The 16304-nt window shown below is 36.9% G+C and overlaps 1 protein-coding gene and 1 long non-coding RNA gene across 5 annotated transcripts in view; one reads left to right on the forward strand and one right to left on the reverse strand.

The window, feature by feature from the left end:
* LOC139982680 (uncharacterized) overlaps positions 1-16304 on the forward strand; it is a 214111-nt gene that overhangs the window by 53320 nt on the left and 144487 nt on the right. The window lies entirely within an intron of this gene.
* LOC139983439 (uncharacterized) lies at positions 2816-11590 on the reverse strand. Of its 4 annotated transcripts, none has more exons than XR_011798678.1 (5): positions 10732-11590; positions 8564-8706; positions 7604-7778; positions 5476-5636; positions 2816-4607 (listed from the first exon to the last, which is right to left on the reverse strand). It is a non-coding gene; the product is annotated as an uncharacterized lncRNA (long non-coding RNA). The 4 variants fall into 4 exon arrangements; XR_011798679.1 differs by lacking the exon at positions 10732-11590 and adding an exon at positions 9629-10164; XR_011798676.1 differs by lacking the exon at positions 10732-11590 and adding an exon at positions 9271-9622.

Raw genomic sequence — 16304 nt, forward strand, 5'->3', positions numbered from 1 at the left:
AAAATTAATTAATTTTTCGTTAGAAAAACTGGTACTGAATAGGTATGCTTGGGCCATCTGTCTCTACGTTACCAGTGTCGTAATTGCTGAATATATATAGTATTTCTCAACTGAGAGCAACACTCCTATTCTCATAACAGTGTCTATGCGTTACCACTGAATAATGACGTAACTTCCTGTTCATATATCCTTTGATCCTTTGAGATCAGATCTGGAATGGTCGATTACGTGTAAACACTATTAGAAATCACTGTGGAATGACACACGTGGCTTTCAAACACACCGTTTCAGGGTCGATGGATAAAGTGTAGTCACGACTTATGTTATGTTATGATGATACAACGACAACTGATAGTGTAAACAAAGTCCACCATAAACAAATTAGTCCAAAACCACATACGCCAAAACATTGTTCCCAAATGTTGATAATTGTCTCAAATGCTTAATTTCAATAGGCTACTGACAAGATTAAAAACAATGAGATATGTAACTGTAAATGTTTGAGAATTTCCAGTTACTTGATAGCTAAAAGTTATGTCTGATAAATTGTTACTTGTGTTTTGTTAGAAATTTGATAATATTATATTAATAATATATTTTATCTTCTTACCCAACCTATTATCTCACAATTATTCTATGTTGTTGATTGTAAACTCACACAATACCGTCATCTTTTATACCGGTTACTACATCACGTCTCTATTTCTGACATTCTTTTAGCTAACCTTTACATTCACGTTCGACGTTTGAACCCAATATTTTATTTATTCAATTCAATAAATAAATAATATCGGCATCAGTAATATTTTCCATTCCATTAGATTCCTATCTATGACTTAACACTATACAAGTCATTTAGTCACGTGGATGAAGGTGAGGTCATCCTACAATCCGGTCTACGACTATCAGGACTGTTATCAGTGCATATGATGTGCAGAGAAATCAAGGGCGGCAGAGAAATGACACAACAAGAGGTTGTTGATATAATGATGTATGTACAACAGTCAAATGAACTAGAAAGATTAAGGTAAGTACATTAAAACAGAAAAAACATAGTTCACGTTTACAACCATTCAATACTCGAACATTCTTTGTCATATATCATGCCGGAACGGATTCTTATAGAGAAACCATAATATGGTTGCTTCATAAGTCCTTAGTTAGGGCATACTGCAACACGTTGCTCCGATAAATCATTGGGATCCGAATCAAATATCCAGTGTCAAGGTCATCTTGATCTAGTTCAAATTAAGGCAGTTTAAACCGAGCACAGACCAGCCTTCAACAGGTGATTTCGAACCATATTATGCTGCAAATGTAACGCCACTGAAAGTTTCACATTAACTCATTTATTACGTAAAATATGTTTATCAAAATGCATGTTCCTCACTTTACTTCGAATAACAGTTGACAATACTGAGAGTCCAAATTGAAATTCTTCAAAATTTTCGACTTTCTTTTCTTTATTGCAATTGAGATCTCAAGTGTTGTTTCTTTTGTGGACGTAAACAAGGAAAGGAAACAGCAGATGGGACGGGCTGTGTCAATGTATTACTATTTGTTAATTAGTGTCTTATAAGAGACTACTTGAGATAAGTGAGGCAGCAGGCATCTACCATAATATTACATTGATTCTCAAAGAACGTGAATGGTATCCCTGTAACGAAAAGTGTTTGAAAAGTGGTACTGAAACTTCAAGAAAATATATTTATTACATTATCTAGTTCCCTGGTTCCTTTGCCCTACTATTTAGGTCATAAGTTAATCGACATTGGGATCCAACGTCCATTTGAATCATTTAACGACATGAGTTGTTTCTATTGATTTCTCGAATAAAAAGTTCAGAATGTCAACCTCAATGTCGCCACCCCTTTTGTTTGTTCATAGTTTATTGACTTAATAGTGAAAAGACCAGAAATACATTCGAGTTCTCTTTCTTCCCACCATCAATTATTTATGTAACTAAGGGATACATGTAGTATAAAGATATTTTCATTGTTTGAATATGTACATTCTCATATCTTTTATCTGTCTACTACTTGCATCAATTCCAGTTCGATCCATGCCTTCGGCTTGGCTATCAAATGATATCTCAGGTTTCACTAATCAAAGCATTTAATCGATTGATCGTTCGGTTTAAGTATTACAGTCATAGTTCATTCAGAACGATCCAGATTAGAATGACATTTGTTTAATGGTTGCTCTAATCAGAGGCTAAAATTCAGAGGCGAGAAAGATTGAAATTAACAACGACATCAACAGATAATCTTAAATTTGATGTGACAATCATCTTATTAGATCTGGCAACATAATGTAGCCTTTCACCTATACGGTGAATGGAAGACAAACCCTGCAGTGATATACACTAGGCTAAATGGTCAATCAAATGTACTCCAGAGCCCATGTACATGTAAATATTTAAAACAAAACTATCATAAGTAATCTTACAATTTGAATTGCTTGCCATACGGTAATTGTAACTTTTTTTTCAGTTGGAAGAATTTCGAACCTATTGGAGGTAGGCCTTAATTAAATTATATACTGTAAATTTGTAAAATGTCAATCTCCGTAAACAAAACATAGAGCGGATTTTATTCAATATTTTGAGTACTTTTAATTCTGAACGGAATGAACGATATTCATACTTAATGTAAACCAAAAACATTGCAAATGCAGGATACCCTGGGACATGTCACTGTGGACTTGAGTTCTATACTCAGCACTGCCTGACAATGCTTACATGCAATTGATCTCTCGTCATTCTAGTGTAGTCCATCATAAACATTTCGTCTTCTGGGTACAAAAACTGATAAGTAAGAGGCTAGGAAACATTTAGGGTTTCTAGGAACTATTTAAACCTGACTTTTATCCAAGAAAAAAAAAACTTTTTGTTCAACATTGATAAATTTACCAGAAATGATATTGCTTTTAATGACGTTTGCACTCGGGTATAAAAATATGGTATATATAAGGGAAAAATCTACGCTATGACTGTCATTGTCTTTAAACCTTCAAAATGTGAGTTAAAAAGGCAAATGCATTGTAATCATACTGCAGATACATAAATTTGAGACAAAAAATAACACAATGAGAAAATTATTCTTTGTTTGTACCAACTTATGTATTTCATGTTATATTTTATCTACATGACCATAAACTGAAATTTAGTACGTTAATTTCTTACATGAATTAAAAGGAAGAAAAATACCTCTTGTCCCCGTACAAAAGTGAATCAGTGAAACAAATACACCCCACAACTGCAAGGGAGTGTCATTTAGCACCAAGAAGAAACACCATTAATGGCTTACAATACAGTTCTGAGGGGCGTACCAATACGCCCCGCTACTGGTTGGAGTGTCATTTAGCACCAAGAAGTAACTACATTTAGTGGCTTGCAATACAGTTCTGAGGGGCGTACCAATACGCCCCACTACTGGTTGGAGTGTAATTTAGCAACAAGAAGTTACAAAATTTAGTGGCTTGCAATACAGTTCTAAGGGGCGTACCAATACGCCCCGCTACTGGTTGGAGTGTCATTTAGCACAAAGAAGTAACACCATTAAGGGGCGTACCAATACGCCCCGCTTCTGGTTGGAGTGTCATTTAGCACCAAGAAGTAACAAAATTTAGTGGCTTGCAATACAGTTCTAAGGGGCGTACCAATACGCCCCGCTAATGGTTGGAGTGTCATTTAGCTCCAAGAAGTACCAACATTTAGTGGCTTACAATACAGTTCTAAGGGGCGTACCAATACGCCCCGCTACTGATTGGAGTGTCATTTAGCACCAAGAAGTAACAACATTTAGTGGCTTACAATACAGTTCTGAGGGGCGTACCAATACGCCCCGCTACTGGTTGGAGTGTCATTTAGCACCAAGAAGTGACACAATTTAGTGGCTTGCAAAACAGTTCTGAGAGGTGTACCAAAACGCCCCGCTAATGGTTGGAGTGTCATATAGCACCAAGAAGTTACACCATTAGTTCTGAAATAACCTAATAACACCATTAGGTGGCTAAGAATGCAGTTCTGAAGTCCGTACCGATACACCCCCTACTGCTCGGAGTGTCATTTAGCAATAAGAAATTACATCATTAATAACAACAATAAGTGGCTTACAATGCAGTTCTGAAGGATGTACTATTCAGACCCTCAGATTGCTCTAATGGGCATACTGATACCCCTACTAATAATTTTATACCAAAAAAGTACAATAATAAGAGAAGTCACTGTAACCTTACCCAACCCTCCCACCCCCCCCCCTTTTTATTTCACACACACTTAAAACAAGCATTTTAGGATTTGCAGAGTAGAAGACCATGTGGCTGTTTCAGTGTTGCCACTTCCTAAAGATGAACACATATACCCTACAAGACAATTAACCTCCCTGTTGTCCCCAAATGACCTTTGACCTTCACCAAAATCAATACGCTTCTTTTAATCAGTGCTATACACATATTTTTCATCCTCTGTGATCTAGGATCATCCCTAGCAACAATAGGCACATTAAGTTCTGTGTCATCATCCCATCAAAGTTTCCTTGCAATGGTTTTCCTCTTGAACGCAATGGCCAGACCAAACAGACTCAGTGTGAGCATTTCTGTGTCATCTTCAGAAAAAAGAGAGAAATAAAACTTTATTCTACACTGACAGTCTAACCATTTTATTTATTTTTTATCTGTTGCATTGATAGTAAAAAAACAAATGAACAAAGACTGCAAATGTTTTTTTTGATATGATAAGTTAGCAGGACTATACTGTCATATGATTGCAGTGCTATCACTCTGCTGTCCTCTACAATCTGATTAATACTATGACAGAGGTCACATGTCTGCCTGTATTAGTAGCCTACATGTTGTTCCCATTATACAAGTAAAGATTCCATTTGAATGTAATGTGTCCCCTTGGAGTAATATTGAATTAAAACATTGAATTTAATTTGATGTGACATTTGACCTATGTTTCTGGGGGGTCTGCTAGACATAGACTTTAACCCTAAAACACCTTCATACCAAGTTTTAAGAAAATCAACACAGCCATTTAAGAGGACTGTTTGACATAAAATTGGACACCCCACACAGACAACTTTTACCCCTCCCTCAGTCAAACACTTCCGGTGACCATGCAATACCCCACAATGAATGACCACTATTGGGAAAACTAACCACTACCATGGCAACTGTTGCGTAATACTGTTAATGGTCCAACTGGCAAAGGAACTACAATATTGTACCTAATCCTCCATATGAGAGTGATTAGATAACAATTATTTGAAAATTCACATACTGTAAGAGAGCGATTCTGTGTGCACAACACAAAGTTATGTGTTATGTGTAGACAAGGACTTTCCATACACACTTTCAATGTCTTAATGCATAGGTCATTGCAACCTGAATATACAATATGGAGGAATGAGATGAATAACTGCTTGGCAGAAATTCTTCTATAAAAACAACATTCATAGTAGTCACCTTTACCTCAATGCTCATCTGATGCCTGGTTTCCCCTATTTTGATGTGCTTGTTTGCTAACCAAAGTTTTGTATCTTTATATTCTTGTCTGGATTTCTCTCCCTCAGCTCCTTACAGGCTGTCAGATTGTGGATGCCACCAATAACTTCATAATGGTATCCATTTGCCTGAAAGAAAAATTTGTTACAAAATGTGAAAATGAATATATCAGTAACTTAAGTCAAAGTAGCGTAATGTCAGACTTTTGTCCTCAAAGATCAGGTGTAATTGACATGCAAACAGAAAGCCACAGGGCTTAGTGATTCCTTTGCCTATTGTTATTGTAGGGCATTGGAGGGGAGAGTTCTACTGAGTACATGGGATCCACAGTGAAATAAAAAAAAATCTCTTGCAACTATTAGCAAAGGAGAACTTAATGTGTACTCACAGATATGGTGTGGACAACCCTGAGTTATCATGTTTTCAAAGGTTTTTAATATTATGATGTGTGTAGGAATCCACATGTCAAGTAAAAGATCTGTTCATGTTGTTCTTCTTGTCTAGGGCTAATATTGCCATGTGCATGGTGAGGTACCATGTTTAAGAAGTTTTTCAGACTGAAATTAACTGACCCCGAGTGACCTTGACCGAAACAGCCAAAAAAATAGAAGACAAATGCTTAATTCCTATCAAATTTGAAATTTACCAAAACTTCACTTCTTCAGCTAGAAAAGTTGTCAGTTGTTGACCACTAGTCAGGGTTTTTGTTGAGAAATGAAGTAGGTGGGTCAAGTTGAAAAGTAGGCGGGACTGTCTGTACGCGGACATGGGGGAGGGGTCTAACCCTCCCCCTCCCCTTTGCCTGAAAATTGCAATTTAAAAAGTCTCTAGATGCAAAATGGTGCAATATACAGTTGTTTGGTCAATGATATTGCCCCCTCCCAATCACCCCTTTCTTCTGTCCTATTTTTCTTTTTTCCTCCTGAATTTTTTTATTAACACTCGGGTCATGGAGCCTAGGGAGGTAGCTATGCCACTGAACCGAACTTAGCAAGGGTGTGACGCACTTGCTGCATTAAGTGAAGTGCCATCATAACAAAATGATAATAGGTCTACGGTACCTACAAAGTGAGTAGGATTTTACTGCCAAAAAATACCCAACTAGGTCTGTGATAGAATTAAGTATTTATATAGTATTTATTTCTCTCGATTTTTTTCGTCTAATTTTTTTTTTTTAAATATTTTTTTTTTTTTAATATATATATTTTCTTACTAAGCGTCGCAAAGTAGCCGGGTCCTGTACGTGCAGTAAGGGAGTCATTTGCCCCGGGTCCCGGCTACTAACGAAACCCTGCTAGTGACCTCAAATGACCTTGACTTCTCCCAACACACTATCAGCTGAGTATTTACTAAGAGTGTCTTCATACTGAGCATTAACTTCATGCAGGCTGTACTTAGTGAGATATGTCTTCAGAATTTAACTAAAATTGACCTCAAATGACATTTGACCTCAAAAAAAGTTAACATTATAGATGGCAAGTATTCAATCAGAGGAACAAATTTGACATTCTATGTAGCTTTATTCTTTGAGTTAGCTCATTCACAAAGTTTTCAGGTTTAGACCATTGGTTATCTCATATGACCTTTGGCCCCTCCCAAAGCAATAACAGTGAAGAATTTACTAAGGTGGTAGATACCGAATACATTCTTCTAATTGTTCAAAGTGTGAACTTTATGTAAGCTGTACATGGTGAGATAACCTGTTAACAAAGTTTCAGATTTTTAGGTGGTGTGGACCTCAAACAATTTTTGACGTACTAAGTAACAGCAAGTGGTAAGCACTCGGTTGAGGGATAAGCATACTAATTTCACTTAACCTTTACTTCAGTAAGGTCATTTATAGGGTTTTTAACGGTTGACCACTGGCAATTAAATAACAATAGCAGCTGAGAATTTGCTAAGGGGTAGCTTTCTACCAAGTATGAACTTAATGCATATTGCACTTGTTGAATTATCAAAGTTTTCAAAATTTGAGCTAAGGCATCTCTCTCTCACATATGCACACACAAGCTTTCACTGCTGCATGGTTTTTGATAAACAATTATGAAGCACTCCATTATAAAAATCACTTTATAATCAAGTGCTGATTACTCACCGTGGGTTCTGAAAAATTCTCCAAGTTTTCCAAAGTTGTTGCTATAACAGTCAGTGGTTGATATTGTGGTTGTTAAAATCTAACATAGCCTCTTTTAGTTTGGTGAGAAATTACACATTCACTTCTCTCAACTTCCAACCAACTTCTAGATTTTCTATGTCAATATTTGCAACACCTGTGGAGAAGTAAAAACGATGGTAAGTAAATTTCTGCAAAGCTAACATCAACTGACAGGGAAATGCCACACTGTAGGTATGCAAAAGGTTTTCCGTAAACTTTGTGAAGTTAAAAATACTATTCAAACCAAATGTACACAGTGACTATAATGATTGTTAAAGTATGTTGAGAAGCAATGTTCAATTAATGAACACATTATTAATGGGGTTCTGACCCCTCCCCGATAACACTCAAATAAAAACTGATACTTCTATTGATGTTGTAAATTTCTGGTGAAAAGTCAACAGTTGAGGCAGTTCTTAATGGGCATGCAGTAGGAGGCATACAGATGGCTCAGTATGAAGGACACTGCACAGAAACTGGTGTAAAATGAATTTGACAGCTGCCTACTGTCCGTTTAGTTGTGGGCTGCTGAATATTACTCATACAGTATGCGGGCCCACCATGGTAGCCACAGGAAGAAATTTTGACTAACAAAAGGCCAAAAATAGATTGCTGAAAATGGAAGATGATTGTTTTAGCATCTATGACAAACTTTTATCAATGTTTTTTCGTGTTGAAAATTAACGCTTATTCAAATTCTCTTCAATTTTTTTTTTGTTCAGTAAATTGGTGAACCAAAAAGTTTGGTTTTTTTTCCCTTTGTTCTTTGGTGGGCCAGATTAGATTGTCTGGCATGCGCAATCTGGCTAGTAGGGGCCCCCTGTTCTAAAACCACAATTCCAATTCCTGAGGCAGTATATTGTACTGCTACCGTACCTGACAGCTTCTAAGGGTTCTCACCTAAGAATGCTGCATTGACTTCCTTCTTGATGAATTCTAAAGGGCTGACAACTGGCTGATCCTTATTACTCTTCCTCTTTTTGTGAAGCACAGGTAACTTGTGCTGAGCCTTTCTTTTCTCTTTACTTCCTGATGTTGAAGGTCTGTTTTAAAGTGGAAAAGAGCAGTTAGTAAACCTGAATATGATAATATGCTAGTGTCCTTTGACTCCTTGGACTCCAATATATCAACCCCAATCTTGGCCCAATGTCTGACCCAGAGGGGAGAAGGGGTACACATGAGGCTTTCACCCCCATGGAATTGAAGACTGTAAGCATTTTACTGCACTGGTGCATGTCAGTCTCTGAAGCAATAATATTCCTTGTTACTACATTATATTGATTCAAAACTAATTATATAGTTGCCATAAAATTTTAGGATTTTGGAGTAGCCGACAACAGGAACGAAATCAGGATTTAGGAGCACTTCACGTTTTAACAATTTTGATATGTTAACACTATCCTGGCTTCACTGATTAAATAGGCTTAGGGCCTAGCTCTTGCTAAGTTGGAGTTGGACGTGACAATGTTATTTTCTACGAAATTTTAACAGATTTGTAGGTGCATACAACAAAGACACACGTTTTTTTTTTTAAATGAAAGCTGAAGGTTAAGGAATGTGAAGCATCAATCGAATTAATCAAACAGCTGCACAAAATTAGGACTCACCTTTGATGTTGTGACCTAGCCTACACAGACTTCAGTCTAGAAATAGTGTGCACGCTACCTAGGGCCTAAGTTAGAGCCCGTAGAGGCCCCTTTTCTTCTAAGTTCTATTTGAGGCGTATTACAACGAACCGAACTTGTCAAAAAATTGGCAAAATCGCTTGGTCAATAACTTCCTGGGCTCCTGCCTTTAATTGTACCGTAAATTGTCGAGAGGAATAATAAATTTAAAATGCCGGTATATCCTAGTCATTGAATCAACTTGAAGTAGGCCTAACGTTTAATACTAACTCGCATCATGTAGTGTACTTCACTTTTTCACCTTTGACCCTCAAGTTTTATGTCAAATTCACGTACGTACATAATATAAGCTTAAGGAGGTAGCACTTGTATGTTACTACGCGACTGTGGTCGCCGTTTTCTTGTTCGTCGGAAAATATCACAGAAACAGATTGTAGTAGTAGAAACCGTCAGGAGTGTCACTCGTTGACTTGTTAAATGGCTGTCAGCGTTGCTTGTTATTGCACTTGCTTCAAGTAGCATTTTTTCACTCACAATCAAGTCAGAATTGATTGAAATATCTTTTCTAATCAGTTTGGGTTGTAGACAAGCCACACTACATGACACCGACGGTTTTTTCTTGAAAGTCAGTCTAGAGCAATGTATAGGGTGTCCATTATGTGTTTGCATGAACAACTTAAAAATAGTAATACACAAAATATGACGACAGATCATGAAGAAGTTCGAATTCAATGTATAACGTTAAATGCTTGTCTACACTGCGGTTGGACACCTGCAATCACAAATAAGTTACGCTTGGCAGTTACATTAGCACACTGCGGTTCAAGCGTCCTTTGACTCGAGTCAGAGAACAATAGTATTCACTGTTGATGTCAGTTCTGCATGAAGATTAAAAACACTGATAATGTGCATTCTGACAGTTAACCCACCACAATGGAGGTTATAGGTCGGTTAATTACGCGGTGACTTGATTCGGGTTTTCAAGAATGGTATGGTTTAGACATTTTATCCTTCACTGACCTTGTTTTCAGGTTTGCCAAGCAGAACTACCAGAGATCAATGTCTTAAACTCCAGAAGTTTTAAGTACCATATATTTGTCAAAACTCCTTTTTATTCTCAGAGGGTTATGGAATAATTTGTCTGAGAAAGTTGTACTTGCCAGTAGTGTATGAACATGGGAAGTATCACTTCCTTGGTAAGAATGGCTTTGGGTGTTCATTTAGAATATTTGAGAACAAATGGAGAGTGAATGCTTCCAGGAAAGTACTTTTTGAAAACGCCTAGCAATTTTAGCGTGCTATGATTTGGGGCGATTGGCTATGCACTTTCAATTTATTTTAAAAGCATACCCATATACATGCAAGAACCAAAAACTCCACTTGGTTATTCTTAACACAAAATATATTTCATTATACGGAAATAAGTCCAAACATTTTCTTCACCTTAATGCTGTTTGGGATCGGCGGTATATTTCGAATCTTCATGTAATTGTTGACAAGGGCTCTTTGGTTCCAAAAGTAGACTTCGGACAAGTCCGAAAAAAAGAAAAATCTTGAGTCTTCCTCTGCCACACACCAATTTCTTGGTCTCGTCATTTTATAAAATTATTATTTAGGCGTTTCGAACTTTTTCGCAACTTCGGCTCTACGATTTTGCGTTTGGTGCATCCGTACATGAGCAGTCTAACCTTGTCAGGGTACAAATACGTTGGTGGTCTGAACAAGTCCCTGGTCTAACAAACGTATACGTATGTGTATGCAACTACGACAGTGAAAATTTACGATATCAAATAATAGTGCGGATGTTTGTGGCAGAAAAAAAAGACAACAAAGTCTGGTTGAACATCTCCACGTTTGCGGTCAACATCGAGAGGGCCGATGAAAGATGATATTACGTAATCATTCCTATCACGTTGCGTTCTCTCACACAGGAAATGAAGGTTAACGTTTTTTTAAGTTGACGACATGCCATGGCCTTAGCCTTTAATTAGAACTATAGTTGTAAATAATGAAAACAGTGTTTTTGGCGAATAGGATCATTTATATACCTACCAGTATGTGTATGCATGGAGGTCAAAAACAGGTAAAAAAAACCCAGGTAAAATGGAGGTAAAAAACAGTTTAACCTCCATGGAGGTAAAAACAGTTTTCCCTCCATGGTGTATGCATGTGTGCATGCGTGAGTGTATGTATGTATGCAATGCATGTACGTGTATAGGTATGGATGGGTGGGAATAACAAATAAGCTGCATTAATAATATATGATGCATTTCATTGAAAATAAGGCTGCAGATATATATATATATATATATATATATATATATATATATATTTATATACATAAATATATATTTATATACATATATATATATATATATATACTTATAAATATATATATATATATATATATATATTATTATTATTATTATTATTATTATTATTATTATTATTATAGAAAACCAGAGAAATAAGATATGACTCATAATTGACAAATAAGGATTAAAGTTTTAGAAAATATATTAGAATTTCGGTCCCCTTGGGGCCTTCGTTAGCAATACTTGGCAGTCGAATGAAAAGTACAAAATATACTAACACAATGAAAGTATGACGCTAGATAAGTGTAAGTTGCATTGATGGAATTAAAACCAAATAAACCATGACTATACAGGAAGCGGATGAATGAGCAAAGAACGGATAACATGTTTGTAGACTTAATACGAAAGATCCAATCGATTTCTTTACGTTTACGTTCAGTAGCAAATTTGAAGTTCGAGGCAATTAAAATACATTTTTAGTTTTTGAGAGAAACGGGGAATCTGATCAAATTATCACGAAATATACTATTTGTGATTACTAAAACGTAAGCGGAACCGGGAGCCTGTTCACCTACATAATTGCCCCCTTTGCAAAGTACACAATAGAAAATGTAAATAACATAACACAAGAGAGGGAATGGGGATAGTTGACTATAGTCTTAGACTCGTTACCATTAAATATCATTGAATTTCTGTTATTGTGTGATTTCTGAAGAACAGATAAATGAAACGTTAACCTATGTGTGCAACAAATTTTACATCATTACTCACTATCACACATTCCCACTAGGATATTTTTAGTATTCAACAGGGTTGTATAGTATTTAGGTTGTCCCTTGCAATTTTAAAGTGAGTGTTAGCAGGGACGTAGCTGAGCCTGAAGTTGGGGGGAGGGGGGAATGCAGTGGCTGAAATTCCAACTTGATGGGTTTTGGAGCCAGAAAATTCCGACTGCTGCCTTGTACCCCCCCCCCCCCCCACCCGCACTACTCGTGAACGATACGGTCAGTGTTAGTCAGACATCCCATCTTCCGCGACTGCAATTTTGTTCCGAATTTTTTGCGGTACATTTGTAGCACTGGCCCTCACTTCACTAACTTATTATTCACTCTGGTTAAGCGGGTAAGCAACTGAGTTGAGTTATCTGCTTGATAGGCTACATAGACTACTAACTTCAAAAGCTATGTTAATGTAACAAAGGGGAAAACCTTTTTTTCAACAAATTATATTCGACGACATAGTGAATTACCCTAAAATACAGTGCTTTTTCCTAGCGCGCTTAATATTATTTTCTTGGGGGGGGGGGGGCTATTTATCACTCACATGATTTTTTTTTTAAATTGTTCACTTCATTCCAACTGAGCATTGGGAATGAAATGAATACTTAAACATTTTGCAGAAAAATGTTGAATTGACGACTGATACGATAAGTTATCAATTAAACATTTTGCAGAAATTTTTCAATTGCTCCATTGGAATGAAGTGAACAATTGAACATTTTGCCAAAAAATGTCCAATTGACGAGATAAGATATGTTGTCAATTAAATATTTTGCAGAAAATTTTTCAATTGCTCAGATGGAATGAAGTGAACAACTGAACATTTTGCAGCAAAATGTCCAATTCACGAGATATGATAAGTTGTCAATTAAACATTTTGTAGAAAATTGTTCAATTGCTCAGTTAAAGCAACTAAGCAATCCAATTTTTTTTTTTATAAAGATTATAAAGATATAAGATTTTATCTTGTTATCTAAACAATTTACTGAAAAATTTCACCCTATGGGGCAAAGTTTTTCTCATGTTGATGGCACTTTAAAGCTTCCGTAGATAAGCATTGAGCGTTTTTATCGTATACTTTGTACAGTAGTTTTATTAGGCATTTTTTTTACAGTATTCAAAATCACACGAAGTTTTGTATGGTGGAGTATAAAGATCGCGAGATACAATTTCTAAATTTGACAAGGAAAACTTGGTAAATATGACTGATTAAAGGTCAATTTTGACCGAAAATTGTAGGTCACTCACAAATTACAAGAATATATGAAATTAGAGTGCGACAGTCGGAAAAATTAGAGTGAGACAGTCGGAAATTCGGACTGTCGCACTCAAATTTTCCAACTATCATCAGTTTTACAAAGATTGGGGGTGGGGTGTGAGACACCCCCACCCCTCTAGCGACGTCCCTGAGTGTACGTATACACACGGCACGTCGAATAATACACGGGCGAAACTCGCAGTGTCCTGCATTACCATTGAACTTCTGAGTTCGTATATTTTTCAAGAAACCGACACGGATACATACGACAACGTATACCAATATGTAAATGTCTCTCAAGATCGGTATGTCATAGGCACCTAGATGACTGAATTTCCCAGTGAGGTAAAATTCCTCCTAGATGGTAATCAAACGGTTTAAGAATTTTACCCAAAGGTGACCATATTTTAATATGGAGCATATATGGGGCCAATACATCATAACTTTAAGCCTTCGAAATAACCTATTGTAGTTGCATATAACAAGGTTTGAACCTAACTGGAGACCAAAACTTCCCCGTATGCAACACCTTTGAAAAATAAAGAGGCGCGGGGGGGGGGGGGTCGGAAAGAGGATTCAAGAAAGTTTGTAATATATAGGCTTCTTAAATAGTGCAGTTCCTAAAGGGTCTACTCGTTTGTATTGGGTTTTAATGCCTTCTGAATCGCTTAATTTTCAAACAGTTTCTGTAAAAACTACTATTTTTCAGTCATACTTTCTCAAGCGTGGGCACAATGCCTAAGCGTGGGCACAATAAAGTTACTGTCACACATGCATGTTAACCAATATGTATAAGTGTAGTGTACGCGGCTGCGTGCAGTACATATTTTGTCTATGTATATATGTTAATCGTGATGTCTTTTTCCCGTGTTGATAGATGGGCTATAGAATGGGGTGCCTCCTATGATAGTAAGAAACCCGTTACCATTAAGTACCATTGACGTACCCATCTGTGGCGTCGCCAAGGGGGGGGGGGGCTGGGGCCTGAAAAAATCGTGCCCCCAGGTGCCCTTCCCCTTCAGGTGCGGTTGTAGTGTTAAAAAAAATACTCAGACAAAAAACTTTATTTGCCTAAATTAAAAACATCAATATTGGACAGATGCAAGCCCGAAAATTACTTCAAGTTGCTAAATATAGCACCAGATTGCATCTGAGGACCCTTAAAATTGATCCAAAATTCACAAAGTGGAAGGGAGAACTCTCCCCTATCACCCCTCCCCAGGACGGCATTTAACAATACACATTGTGCCTCCATAAGTAAGTGATGTCCCCCCCCCCCGTACTACATGAAATTGGACAGTAATGATGGATGAAGAACCCGAAGTACATCTGTTTTTCCGTATCACATATTATTTCACAAAAATTACAAAATTTAAACCCCAATGACGTGCGGGCATAATCTATACGAATTCAATACATCACTAACTATAGGTGGTGGCGAGATCCTCAACCCTAAATGTGATAGATTTTGTGTATAACTTCTGCATATCAGTTTCCAATCTTATTTCCGAAAATTTTAATCAATAAGAAGTGCTGAATGTGAACAAATCCTAAATGAGAGTATATGCCTAGAGTCGGCGAATAAACAATTTTGGTTGTAAAAATGTATACATGATATTTTTCTCAAATTGATACATATGACCTTGAATTTTACCCATCGTTTTAATTGTGTTAATGACAATGACATATGTAAAGGAGGATTTTGTAACACCTTTAGATCCACAGATATGTGTGTTTTCCACGTCGCAAAAAGTACGCCCTCTATTCCATCTTGTTGCTAAAATGTGTTTTTTCCCTCTTTTGTTGGAGACTAGGTATTTTCCTTTATATTGTAACATGATTCAGCTAGGAGTTGATCACAATGCACAGAGCAAATTGGTAAATTTGTATAATTATATTCCAAACAAAATTGAAATAACCCTATCAATTAGACACAAGCATTTTACTGTTTTCCAAAATTATCATGGAAGTTTGATGTATTTTGCCACATTAGGAGGCTTTAAATGTATTGTCAATGTTAGTGCGATTAATTAAGTGAAAATAGCTATGGCTGTAGAAAATCGGAGGGTTGAGCGCCGTAGGCTAGGACTATATTGTAATGGACTTGTCGCAACAGAAATGTGTATGTGTTTGTGTATGGGTGAGGCGGGGGGGGGGTGGGGATATAATGATATTCTTTATAGCAAGTGATTTTAATGTTATGATCACAAGCTGGCTGAAAAAATATACCATAATTTATCTTACAAGCATGCAGCTATTTTTTGGGGTGGGGGGGGGGGGTGGTCAGGTCGACCGTTGTTTATATAGGATCAGCAAAGTCGTTGGGAGCTGGGGTTAGCATCGATGTGGGGCAGATCTCCATGCCCCTGCCCCCATATCCCACCGTGCTACTGTTTACAAACAAGTGAAAGCGAAATTTTCCAAATGTATCCATGTAAACCACAAATGAATACTTCTACAGAAAGGCTAACCTAACACAAATAAGACTATAGGCATGCATGTGTGTTTGACAAGTAATACTGATGAGAACTCCGCATAGTGCATATTTTTACACAGTACAACTAAACAAGTCTACTACAGTACTATTATAAAGGTTACCAGCGTTAGCCTTTTCACACAATAGATCTAGCGTATTTTTTCACCTTTCTAGGATTCCAGCATACG

The sequence above is a fragment of the Apostichopus japonicus genome, chromosome 16, assembly GCF_037975245.1.
Source record: "Apostichopus japonicus isolate 1M-3 chromosome 16, ASM3797524v1, whole genome shotgun sequence".
Classification (NCBI taxonomy): Eukaryota; Metazoa; Echinodermata; class Holothuroidea; order Aspidochirotida; family Stichopodidae; genus Apostichopus; species Apostichopus japonicus.